Genomic DNA, 13103 nt, shown 5'->3' with positions numbered 1-13103 from the left:
CTGCTTGGTGTCTTTTCGAACATACGCAAAACCAATATTCGAATCAGCTGTTTACTAATGTAACAAAACTTGCTGGGAAAAATTTAGAATAGCATCCCCATATTTCGCGGATAAAATGGGTGTCACTGGAAAGGTGACGTTCTCCAGATCACGAAAATACATACATATAGTTGCCGCTGAGTTTTAAAGATATTTGCATTTAAAGGCAAAAATTTACAACTTTTAAATTGATAATTTGTATATTGTGAATAACTTTTCCACTTATATTATGCACTTTTCACCTACTAACACTTCACTACAACGTTTTTGTATATTAATTTTTTTAATATTTATTGCAAATAAAGATTTATTTTAATTATTTTGTTGTAGTTAAATTCACAGTATTTGCACAACAAGAATAGGGTTGCAGACTAGGAAATAAATGGTATTACCATATCTCCCTAGTTGTCAACAAAGGAAAATAAGCAAAAACTTTATACCCCAAATACCTGAAAAAATTTTAACATAAAAAAATATTTTGTCATAAATAAAAACAAAAACAAATTTAAGGTTCATATGCATGTTTTATTGCTTGTAAAAGATTTTCAAGTGGATCTTCATAGGTTCTTCGATGGTTTTACGCCACAAATATTCAATAATCAAATCGGTAAAGTTTTGTTGGGTAGAGTAATTGTCCTTTGAAAAGAATCTTTTCCACTGTGACTTAATCCTTTGAGTGTTATAAAAGTTATTATCTTTATTGTATTTTCGATTTCCAAATTTGCTTTCATCAATTTGTACAATTTTTCCGGGACCACCAACTTTCCCCACAGCCTCTTCATGGTCTCTTTGATACAACACAACGGCTTCTCGACAACAGCTGTACCAATCGCATACAGTGGCTGTTGACAAAATAGCTATACAACTTTTTTTCGGACTTCGGTCTGGGTGTTTTATGCTTGCGGCACAATTTATTGCTTAAAATTAAGACCTCTTGTTCCGCAAAGGCAATGCACTTCTCCGTAGTGCTAAACGTCTCCACATCTTTCTTAGTTCTGCAACGGTAAGAACACTTTTACGTACACCGCGGTTGGTGGAAGGTTCATCGAAATCTACAGAGAACACTTAATTAAAAATTTAGAAATATTTGATAACATAATAATTTTTTTCTTTTTAATATCTGTTTTAAAAACCCATTTGAAGAAATGAAATATTTAAAAATCACTAACAACACTTGCTAATTGGTTCGCCAAATTTAAAAGTAAAAGCGAAACAAAAAAAGAAACAGTACTTAGTTTGAAAATTAATGGTACAATTGTTGCTAGAATTATTCCATTTAAAGAAAATGAATACTCTTCACGGTATTACAACTTTTATCCAAGCTTTAAAAAAATTATTCTAGTTGATCGAATTCTGTGGAATCCTTCATCGTCGATCCAACGCCGAAATGTTCAGAGTTCTTTGGCGTAGAACTTCTTTCTGCACTGAACACCCCGGTGTTGGATCGACCTGGGTTATTTTTTTTGGAGCGCGGCGCTGAAGAGTTCTTTCGTGAAGAACTCCTTTCTATACTGACGGCCTTTGGCCGCGCTTTAAAAAAAAAATAGGCCTGGCCGATCCAGCACCGGGGTGTTTAGAGTTCTTTCGCGTAGAACTCCTTTCTGCAACTTTATTTCTTTTATAAAAAATTGTTAAAGATTTTTGCGTTTTCCATTTATGTATTTGGGGTATAAAGTTTTTGCTTATTTTCTTTTGTTGACAACTAGTCAGATATGGCAATACCATCTATCTGCTAGTATGCAACCCTATTCTTGTTGTGCAAATGCAGTGAATTTAACAAACAAAATAATTAACATAAATCTTTATTTGCAATAAATTAAAAAAAATAATAATAATATACAAAAACGTTATAGTGAAGTGTTAGTAAGTGAAAAGTTATTCACAATATACAAATTATCAATTTAAAAGTTGTCAGTTTTTAACTTTAAAAGCAAATATCTATAATGCTATAAATCAGCGACAACTATATATGTGTATATATTTTCGTGATCTGAAAAACATCACCTCTCCAGTGATACCCATTTTATCCCTGAAACCCTGGTATGCTATTTTAAATCCCAGCCAACTTGCAAATGAATACATTTGCAAGCAATCCTATTAAAGTTTTTAATGAGTTCCGAATTAAAGAAAAATGTTAAGAGATCACAGATAAACAATGAATAAAAACGCATTTGAGTGTTAAATTACTTTTATTACGTTTTGTGAATATTCTTCAAGGGGCTTTAGCTTTAGAAGCTTCAAAAAATTGAATTTTTTGCTTAAATCTCTTTAAAAATATTTAAGAATATTTCCTCAAAGTTATAGATGGGAATTCGAAATATTTTCGAAGCTGGTAGGGAAATAATGACCGAGCATCTAGCAGATACATACATATATACATATATGAGAGCTTGGACAGAAAGCGGGTAGGATAGAAAAAAAAGTCATATAGAATTGGGGCAAAGATTATTATCTTTGGCATTAAATTATCTTCTTTTTAAATTAAAAAAGTTAAGTTTGAAGTTTGAACATATATTTAAAGTAATTTATTTTTAGTCCAAAACCACTTTTTTTTAATTTTAAATTTTTTTAGAACTTTACCCTTTTTTGCTTCAGAAAAGCAAAATGTAAAGGATTCCGTATTCAAAAAATTTGTTAATGATGTTTAAATATATAACTATAAACCCTAAAAATTTCGCTTAGAACTTCAGTTATTTATTTCCCTCGCAACAAAAAAAATCAAAAAAGTAGATTTTTTTAAGCCTCTAAAGCACATCCCCCTTAAATATCCGCATTTTTTTTCCAAAACTCAAAAATTAAGGCATTTCGTGTTATATTTTTGTGTTTTCTCTAATATAAATAAAGATAAAAATAATTCGTAACAATAAAATAACTTGATTTCTTAACTTACATTTCAAATCTGTGTGCGACTATCTTCTTGATTTCTTTCTGACAGCAAAACCGATAAAATTGGTTTCCGTGACACGCAAAACCGATGAAAATTCTGTTACGAATATCAAACCAATAATATCTGAGTTCATGACGCGTACTGCTTTTTTTTTATCGGTTTCCATTCAGATTCCACAACACCCCTGAATATTTTTCTCTATTTTTTAAATAATAAATAATTCTTATGTAAGAAATTAGAGTTCATTTTGAACCATTGTCGCTTTATATTTTTTTGATTATTTTTTCAGTAAGCAAAGTATGGCAATGCTGCTATTTGTCATAAATGTAATCACAAAAATCTCCAGTGTGAATGTGCAAAATAGTTCTTAAAGTATATTTATTTTCTTAAAAAATACATAACAAGTGTAAGTTTTGGACATATTTCAATGCCTTCAGTGTAATTAATAATGTATTAATTGAAAAATGTGTGAGCTTAAAATACAAATATCTCGAAAACTATAAGTCTGAAGAGGGTATATGTGCATACATTTTTTAATTCTGAAGACCTCTATCCATCCGTACCATCAAATCGCGGCGCCAAAATAATCGTAATAGTGCCGAAATGATTTTTACTCATACTTTTAACTTGTATATCCACTAACACTTTACTAATTCGTTTCTACCCATTTATTTTATATTAAGTAGTGCAAAAATAACTTCATTCAATATTTTCAATTCTCTTTGTTCACACAATAACAAAAGGGTTTGCTTTCTAATAAATATGTATTACCTTAAGTACACAAGGGCACCAGAGCACCCATTGCAGAGTAATATATGAACGGCTAATTCGGTCAATTGATGGTAAATGACTATTGTGCATGGTTATTGTGAATTGGCGCACCTTCTGCATTCATTCTTAACGAAATAAACCGTAACAAGTTTTTGTAATTTAAATAGAAATTATAAAATCTATTTAAAATTTACTTTCTTCAACAATTTAACATCAATATATGTATTTAAGTAAAATGACAGCTAGCACAGGGTTGAAATTATTATTTTTTTTTTTTGTCTGACATATTTTACAGCCTTTGCAAATATTTTTCTGCGTGTGTTTGTTATTGTGCCGTTGCCTTAGATGGAAAAATCTGCAATTAGTTAACAATTAGTTAAATCTTGAATTGAAACGATTTTTGCACGATATATTATAAAATAAATGTGTACAAACGAATTTGTGAAGTATTAGTGGATATAAAAGTGAAAAATATAAGTGTAAAAATAATTTTAAATCGAGAAAATACTTAAAATAGTGGTAATTTTCAACTTTAAATGCAAATATCTCGAAAACCATAAGTTTGCGGCGGCAATATATATTCTTATTCTGTAGCATGTTTTCTTTCCAACCATACTACTTTTGCGATAGTCCGCATGCTTTTTATTTCCGCAAATTTTAGCTATTTAGTTTTTCGAACAACTGCGTGACTCGTGGATTGTTCTGTCAGATCTTAATATAATTATAAGGAAATATTTGAAAAATTATACACATTTCATATTTAAATTTAATTCAACGTAGCTGATCAACCTGTCTCAGCTTTATTGCAATGTACAAGTATGTGAAGAATTTAAATATATTACATTTTGCTAACTCGCTTAAGCACGCTTAAACTCTTGAGTTTTATTTTCCAAATGTGAAATAAATAGGGACAAAACATAAAATGGTACTTTGCTTCAAAAGGAGCAGTAGTAGCCTCCGTTAGCGAACTTTGATGTTAAAGTGTATGTTAAACCCTTCGGTCACACTAGAAAAAAATAATGGGTTCAACCTCTTGATTTGCCAATTTTTTTCCCCGTAAAAGTCCGTTTTGTAAATCTTTCTTTCTATTTAATTTTTGTTATTTTGTTAAAATATGTTACTATATTAAGACTGATTATTTGACAGTTTGTAGCTCTTTCGTTATTGTTAACTAAACGGAATTGATCAATAAGTTAAATTAGTGAAGTACTAGTGGATATAAAAGTGCAAAATATAAGTGTAATACTAATTTTGAATCGAAAAAGTACGTATTTCAAATAGTGGTAATTTTAAAATTTAAACGCAAATATCTCGAAAACTAGAAGGTTCCTGCGGCTATGACATATATATTCTTTATCTGGAAAGCCTCCTCTATGCGGCTATACCCATTTTATTCCTGAAATCCTTGGACGGTATTCCAAATTTTTCTATCAGATAATAAGAAAAAAAATAGAAAACTGTAAGGTGAAGGACATTGTGGTTACAACTAATTTTTGAACTAATTTTTCAGAATACCATGTGAAAAGTACTACTTAAGCTACAACAACCGAATTCGCTGAGCGCAAATATTATACGAACTCCTACCAACAATGTAAAAAATGGATGAAATCGGAAGATGACCCCGCTCACTTCTTATATAACGGTACTGTTCAAAACTACTTAAATCGCAATAAATCACTAGCTAAATACGCCAGAGACAGTAAATTTTACTTTCGAGAGGGTGTGAGAAGGCTATGTGGGAGCCGGTGTGAAAATTGGGCGTAGCACCGCCCAATTTATGATAAAATCACATATCTCGAGATCCTACCGACCGTTTTCGACTAAACTTAGTACGTGGCACGCTCCTCATTTTTCTATATACAGTGGAAAAATGGACAAAGCCTACTTCCTATATAACTCAATTTTAAATTCCATTTAAGTTTTTCACCGTCTAGTACACAAATCAAGAAGTAAAATAATTCCATTAAAGTATGCCTGTATAATGTTCATGTTCCTAGGTATCGAATATGTGGACCCCAGTATCTATAGTTGACTTTTGACCGAAGATATCGGTCAAAGCGGAAGATATGCAATTGAAATTCAGAGAATCTTTTCCTAACAAAATGTATCAAAAATGAGTTGAATCGGGTCAATATTTTCTATGAGCCCCATATACCTAATATAAAGATTTTCGATTTCCAGGATGGATGGATATATCGGTCAATATATGAGTTATCTGAATGAACATTACCGAATATGTTACTTTTTTTTTCATTTCACTCGGAGAATAACGAAATTTGATGGTAAAATGAAATAACACTTTTAGTTATTTGTTGCAGTCGAGCAAAGAAACACGCTGTTTTAAATCTAACTATAAAACAAAATTACAACATTTTCAACATGGGCAAAACTGTGAATTGGAAAAACAATAAATTTCAACTCAGATTGCTGAAATTATGAGTTGTTCGAGGGAAATGGCATACAACGGCATCAATTTTATTAAAAATGGTCCAAATTTGCGCAAAAATGGAAAAATTCGCGAAGCTCCTGGGGGGAAAACAACGGGACTTGTTGATTACGTCTAAATGATAGTCAGTTGTTTGGACCAATGAGTCGAAAAAAACCACACCTGTCCAAAAAAGCATAAGAGCATGGCTGGACTTTGATGAGGAACATTTAGAAAAGGACGTAAAATTTGGGAAAAGATTTCTCTAGAGCGAAAGAAACTAAAGTGAACTAAGTTAGATCGAATAGAAAAATATTTCTCCATTGTCCTAGACGTCAGTCGTATAACTCCAGACACCCTACAAAAACTGTTAAGCACGGCGGAGGTAGCATAATGGTCTGGGGAGCGTTTTCCTGGTACGCCGTTGGAGCACTGGTAAGCATAGATGGCAGAATGGACCAATTTGCATACCTAAACATTCTTTAAAATGCCATGGAATTATTCTACTTGGAATCGATGCTAATGAATTGGATTTAAGGCACGCAGCTTAAAGTGTAAAGAACTGGCTCACTGCAGAAAGTATTTACGTACTGAGCTTTCCAGTCCAAAGTCCCGATTGAAAATTTATGGAACGACGTTAAGACACAGATTGCCAAAAATTTAAAAATGCGGAAGAACTTTAGACTGAAAGCATGGCTTGGCATGGTGCGTAATTCCACAAAGGTGTCAGATATATATGAAGAGCTTGCCCCTACGATGACCATCAATTTTGAAAAATTGTGTGAACACAAGAAAATACTAACGATGTGAATGCTTAAAAGCTATAATACTTATTAGATTATTCTAATAATTGTATTTAATTTTCGCAGAACCGGCATACTGTGCTATTTCTATGTCCAGATAAAACACGCAATGGGAAGCTTAGTCATTTATGTGTTTTTAAAACTAGTGAATAGAGCTTTTTAATTTTTTGTAAATAACTCACTTACTATATTTCTCACTTCATGTGATGCTAATGAAAAAATAAAATTTGTTTTCTGTTTATATCGAATATCGGCATCTAATTACATTCTCAAAGTGTGCTATTTCTCTGTTATGATTGATGATATAATGTGAGGTATAGTGAAACGCTGAGAAAATTTTTTTAGTATGTGGCATGATAATAGTTAAAAGCTGAAATCGGGTCGATTCTACCCCAACTTCTATATACTAAAGTAATGATTTTGGTTTTCTAAAAAACCTTTTGCCGAATATAGGTTCAGTCATACACCAACCATGAATTATGTAGAGCATATGTATACATAAAATTCGTTAGATTCCAAACCTCTGTTTGATATTTTACATCATTGCTTTTACATCTTTGATTCTTGCAAGTTCCAGTAGTATAAAATATTCGGTTGCCAACGAACTTAGCGCTTTCTTGTTTCTATACGTTTTATTGCGTGTCTGTGCCATATTCTAAAACTGGAAGATCCAGAGATGTAAAAAGTAGTAATGAATTGGGATTCTTGCAATCCCTGCTAGTCCTGGTTTAAAACCTAAAACTTTGAAAGCCTGGAGAATGATTATTTCAATATTCTTTTTGAAGGTCTGTTTGCTGTCCGTGAGTATGACACGGCTACACAGTTTTTGATGTACAAATATGTTTTTTTTTTTTTTTTGCATCAGCGCGATAGTTTTTTAATACCACTCTGAAGAACATGGGTGTCTTGTTCACTAGTAATCGTACTGAAGATCTTCAAATCATCTAAAAGTTATCCTTTGCAAAATTATTAACGAGAGTTGCACTCAGGACACTCCTGGGGTCACATCAACTTGAACTTTAAGTTTTCTTCCAATTAGGTACGAGTGTGTCCATCTCATGGCGTTACCTCTAATGTCGTTTCTGCTTAGTTTATTTAAAAGGGTACTATGGTCCAGGCTATCGTCCGTGTAGACGGATGTTAAGTAATTTACATAGACTGTAGGTAGTGAACCTCCCGCCAACGAAACCGTGCGGTTTACGGGTGATTACAATGGATATAATAGGGAATATGTATGTAAGATGTTGTTGTTGTTGTTGTAACGGCAGAAATTCTGCAGAGTTGGCAGTCCTTGGCCGGATAAAAATCCGGGTCCGTTCCGGTTTTCGTAGACCCGACTGTCGTGGGAATGGATGCTATGTAACCTCACTCTTATTAACGGTAGCAATCGGTGCCAGCAATCTTGATTATACATACACACTCTTGGAAAACGATACGAAAATGTTAATCTTAAGTAGTTGGTTTAGAGGGTAGGGTGTATTCAGAGACAAGGACAAATTCCAATTTTAAATGATTTCTATTTAAAAGTAAATAATTTTATTTTATAAAAAGAAAAACACAGCACCGACGTAATGAATAATTTTAAAAGTCATGGTAGTTAATTCCTGACTTTTTTATCAGCAAAATGGCGCTGTTGATATTTAAATCAATATAATCGTTCTTGTACCAGCGGTTTAGTAGCTTTGCAGTCACTTCATTCCCCAGCTGTAGTTTTGTGTCTCGGTATCTACATGATTTAGACTGTGTTACAATTAAATATCACATTCTAAGCACCCCTTAACCATTAGCGATTTTTACTCCTGGGAAAAGATCGCTTTGATTGTCGCTAAATATATGAATATGCTGATTGCGTTAGTTGCGTTGTAGGTTGATGTTTGCATACCGTGTTATTGCAGAAACTTCTCTCTGGAAAATGCTAAGGAGACTGCCCATGGCCACGGAGACGTTGGTGCTAGGACCTGCACTGAGTGTCCAATGCACAGTGGATCCGCTTGTATGGAACAGCGGCCAAAAATACTTTTCTTGACATAGCGGGTTGAAATTGTTTCCAAAAATAAAGATAAGAAATAATAAAAAAATTTGACAAATCAAAGGACTATATCCAATAGCTCCCATAGGAATGATCGAAACAAACTTAATAATTTTTTTTTTTTTTTTAATAAAATTGATATTATTTTATTTTATCTACATTGCAGTTATATTTTTAGAAAAATGTGGTTTTACATATACATACATATCATCAAAAATCCAATATAAAAAAACAATAAAAGATAAATTAAGGAAACAAAAATTGTATAGAATCACCTCGTAATTCATAAGCAGATTTCAACAAAGTCGACTTGTCTTTTTTTGGAAGTTGTCTCTGTCCTGTTATAAAGGGATCTGAGCGCACCAATAGTGCATTAATGACATCTGTGTTTGTTAAAGTACGTAACACTTTCCGACTGTGCTGAAGTCTACATTTATTGGACTCTGCAGCTTCCTCCGAAAGCTCTCCAATCGACACTAATGCATGCTCTGTCACAGCAGAACCTATGAATCAAACATTCATCAATTCCTGTGATTTCGGAACTCAAGGCTGCACTAGAAAAGAATTTTCTTGCGATATTTCCATCCTCTACCTCCATCTCTAGATTTGTCCACTATTATACCCATTTTTTCGCGAAATTCCATCTGAATTTTGTTTTTTCTCTCCAATACTTTACTTTTCTTCTCTGTGTCTCTTACTTGCCACATTTTGACCTCTAGTTTATATGAAACATGCAAAAAGTATTCAAAGAAGCGTATGTATGAATGCAGTGRAGATAAGCCAAATTCATAAAATGTTGTGCGAACTTCTTTACTCAAACATTTTTGAACATCGTTCATTTCTGTTGGCCGTGCTGAGCATATATAACACTTTGCAGCCGAAGATTCGCTGATCGCGTTGCACACTTTTCCATCTACCATAGTAAGGTGCAAGCTATGTGTAATAACTATTTTTCTGTTAGATGCGGTTAATTGTGTTGGCTTCAAAAGGCTAATTTTTTCCTTGAAATACTTCTCTTCTTTAATCGATAGTTCGGTTGTCTTTTTCTTGAATGGAAATCTGATCGGTCTACAGTAACGTGACGATAATGGTCGGAGGTTTTTCCAAATTATTTGATCATCTATTTGCGAAACTAATTGGAGAGGTACGTATGATGTTACAAATAACCTTCTATCGTTCAAATCACTGGATGAAAACTTTTGCTTATACTCGCTATGCCCCGTACTTCCGTCAAAGCCCCATTTTCCAATTAAAATTAGATTGCTAATTGCATTCTCAAAAATAGCTGCTTCAATTAAGTTGGTCTGAAGCTCTATTATACTAGATGCTGTACTGTTAAGTAAGCTCTGCAATTCGACTTCCGCATGAGATTCGTCTACAAAAATATTGTCTGGGTATCTACTTTTTTTTTTGAATTTTGTATTTTTTGATAGCTTGGAAACAAATCAAAGGAAATTTTGCTGTTCACAAAATTTCTTTTCAGCAAATACTGGTGTTTCGACATAGAGATCTTCATTAAGAGTGAAATAACTTCAATGCGATCTGCTGGCAGAATCTTTTGATTCTGATGTTCATTGCGTAGRGCAGAAACAGCGGACTCATCTATTTCACTCGCTTAGTTCTGGTTGAAGAGTCAGCAAAATCCAGTTGATGACGGCCACGATGAGTATTTTCCCCCATCTGCTGCGATTTACACTGCGTGCGTTTTAACAAAATCGATTCCTCTTTATTCAGCCAACCAGATTGGTATTGAAGAACTGAAAATTTTTTGCGTTTATAATTCTTCCAAAAAGTTGAAATGGTTTTACGGATGTTCCCAACTTTTTTCGACAGATCGCTCAACTCTGTAATGTAGCCGTTGTTTTGAATATTCCCCTGCACAACTGAAATCAATTTCGTCAATTTTTCTGATTTGGTTCCGTGTTCTGTGCACCATATATTAAAAATATGCAGGCGTGTAAACACAMACTTATGGGAAGAACCTACATCAAAAATTATTGAAAGGAAACAAACAAAATTTAGATATTTATTTATTAATAGTTTTGCAAAAATATACACAGCTACAAAAGACAAAGACAGACCAACACAGCACAATAGACAARAGGACAACTTAAACGGCCTTAGTATTTTTACGATTATACAGACATCTGCGCATTTCTGCAGATAAGTTTAACACATTCAAACCWTAAAAGTAAGACAAACACAATGACATACAAACCAATTTCTGGATTTTCTTGAAACACAACTAAAACTTCAACTAAACATAAAAAACGACGTTCACAAAATACACAAAATAGATACTATCGCTAAAATTAGTTTTAATGAAATACTTAATTATTAACATCTCGATTTAARGTTAATACCTTCAACTTCAAAATGCATTTTAAATAATCCAATTCCAAGCACTCTCGCAAACGTCGGATCTGTAGCTGATGTAGCGCACGTTTTGAGCTCTTGAACTCCTTAAATCTTTAATATGGAAAATGAAACAAGGATAAAGATCCTTTTTTTGTACAAATGTATTTCTGGAAAAAATAAGATAATAAGATAAAGTGGGAAATCCTTTTTTTCACAAATGTGAGCTTTGTGACATATTTTTCATATATCGAGTAATCCTATTGCACGCTATTTTCACAGTAATGCAGGAATTTTACCTTATACAAAGAATTATTTTTCACTTTTTAGTTTGATATGCTTTAAAAGCGTGTTTTTTAGTCTTTTTGTAAACTATGTTTATTATATTTTAACACAACCTCCTAATACTCGCTCTACTAAGTTTAATATTACCGAAATGAAACTGCCGTCGGTATATGTGTAAATGGGAAGTGTTGCCTCTTCGAAATTTCGGACCGGCAATGAAAAAATGTTGTAGCGGGAAAAGCTGGTTTCCGCCCTATAACTTGTGTTTTCGTGTTTCGTCCATCTGTCAAACAAAAACACATTCAAAACCAGTTTTCGCTGAAAACTACTTGACAACTTATAGCGCAAACAGACAAAAACGTAGACCCGATGCCCGTGTCAGCTGATACCACCTATCTTATGGGAGCGCAATGTAAGTGAACAGCGAAAAACACTACTCCCTTCCTCTTTGCCATAGGAATCCACGGCATTTGGATTTTTGCCGTAGAAACGTGTTAACTGATTGCTCTCTCACTACGCAGGGTTGCCAATATCGATATACTGTAGTAATCTTCAATATGTTTGAAATTCTCTTAAAATAACTAAAAACCAGAGTAAAATGCTATTATTTATAAATATGTAACTATTTTTAATAGTTTGTTTTATATGTTTATGTTTATAATATAAAATATTGTAATTGAAAACTTAGATATTGTAAAATAATGAATGTACGAAATGAAGTTAATTTTGTTAAGTTCCGTTTTGGGTGTTGCACCCCACGTTTATTAACACGAGGACTGATCACTTTACAGCAAATCAGCCTTCACTTTATACACAGCCTTTGTACTTAAGTTAAAAATAATTGTCTTGTTTTTTATACTAATTGTAATTAGTAAGAGATGAGCCAAAATTAAGATCTGATAATTGCGTACGTAAGAAAATAACAAGAATTGGTCCGAGTGACTTGGAATTAGCACGAGATGTCCTGAGATGCTTTCTTCCGATTATATCGTGGCTAGAGTGTTGCAACTGTATAACAGTATGACCAGAGTGTGGGCAATGTATTGGCAATTGTATAATAGTGAGACTAGAGTGTGGCCAATACATTGGCAATCCGTAACATTTCGCCCGCCATCAGGAGCGTGCTTCTGATTTGATTTTGTTGCCCTGTGGAAGGATTGCCAACTTTGCGATTGGTCTGATGAGATTGGTGGTTTCAGTTTTAAGTATAACAACCCTGGTGAATCCATCTGGGCAGGATGCAGTTGAGTGATTCTTGCAAGTGGCCATTTGCAAGGTGGAAACCGCTCGTCGGCGAGTAATACGAGTGATTCCCACGACAGCCGGTTCTACGTACCGGAATTGACTCGGATTTCATCCGACCATGGGCTGTCATTTCGGCGATCTAACCCCGTTTGGATCGGTGAGTGTTAATTTGTGTGTGTCGTCACTGGAGCAACGCCTTGCAGCAGGGTTGCTCCATATCCTCCTGACTCGTGCTGGCATTGAGTCCAACCCGGGCCCGGAGGA

At 33.6% G+C, this 13103-nt stretch overlaps 1 protein-coding gene across 1 annotated transcript in view; it reads left to right on the top strand.

Annotated features, from left to right (window-relative positions):
* The first annotated feature begins 5207 nt into the window (after positions 1-5207).
* LOC108973630 (eukaryotic translation initiation factor 4 gamma 3) overlaps positions 5208-13103 on the top strand; it is a 61870-nt gene continuing 53974 nt past the window's right edge. Inside the window, exon 1 of the mRNA XM_018941008.1 lies at positions 5208-5339. The gene's annotated coding sequence lies outside the window, so the exon portion shown is untranslated. The remainder of the gene's footprint in view (positions 5340-13103) is intronic.

Source organism: Bactrocera latifrons, unplaced genomic scaffold (assembly GCF_001853355.1).
Source record: "Bactrocera latifrons isolate USDA-ARS-PBARC rearing strain unplaced genomic scaffold, ASM185335v1 scaffold_496, whole genome shotgun sequence".
Classification (NCBI taxonomy): domain Eukaryota; kingdom Metazoa; phylum Arthropoda; class Insecta; order Diptera; family Tephritidae; genus Bactrocera; species Bactrocera latifrons.
Note: the sequence above shows the minus strand (reverse complement) of the source record. Positions and strands in the feature narration are given on the sequence as shown.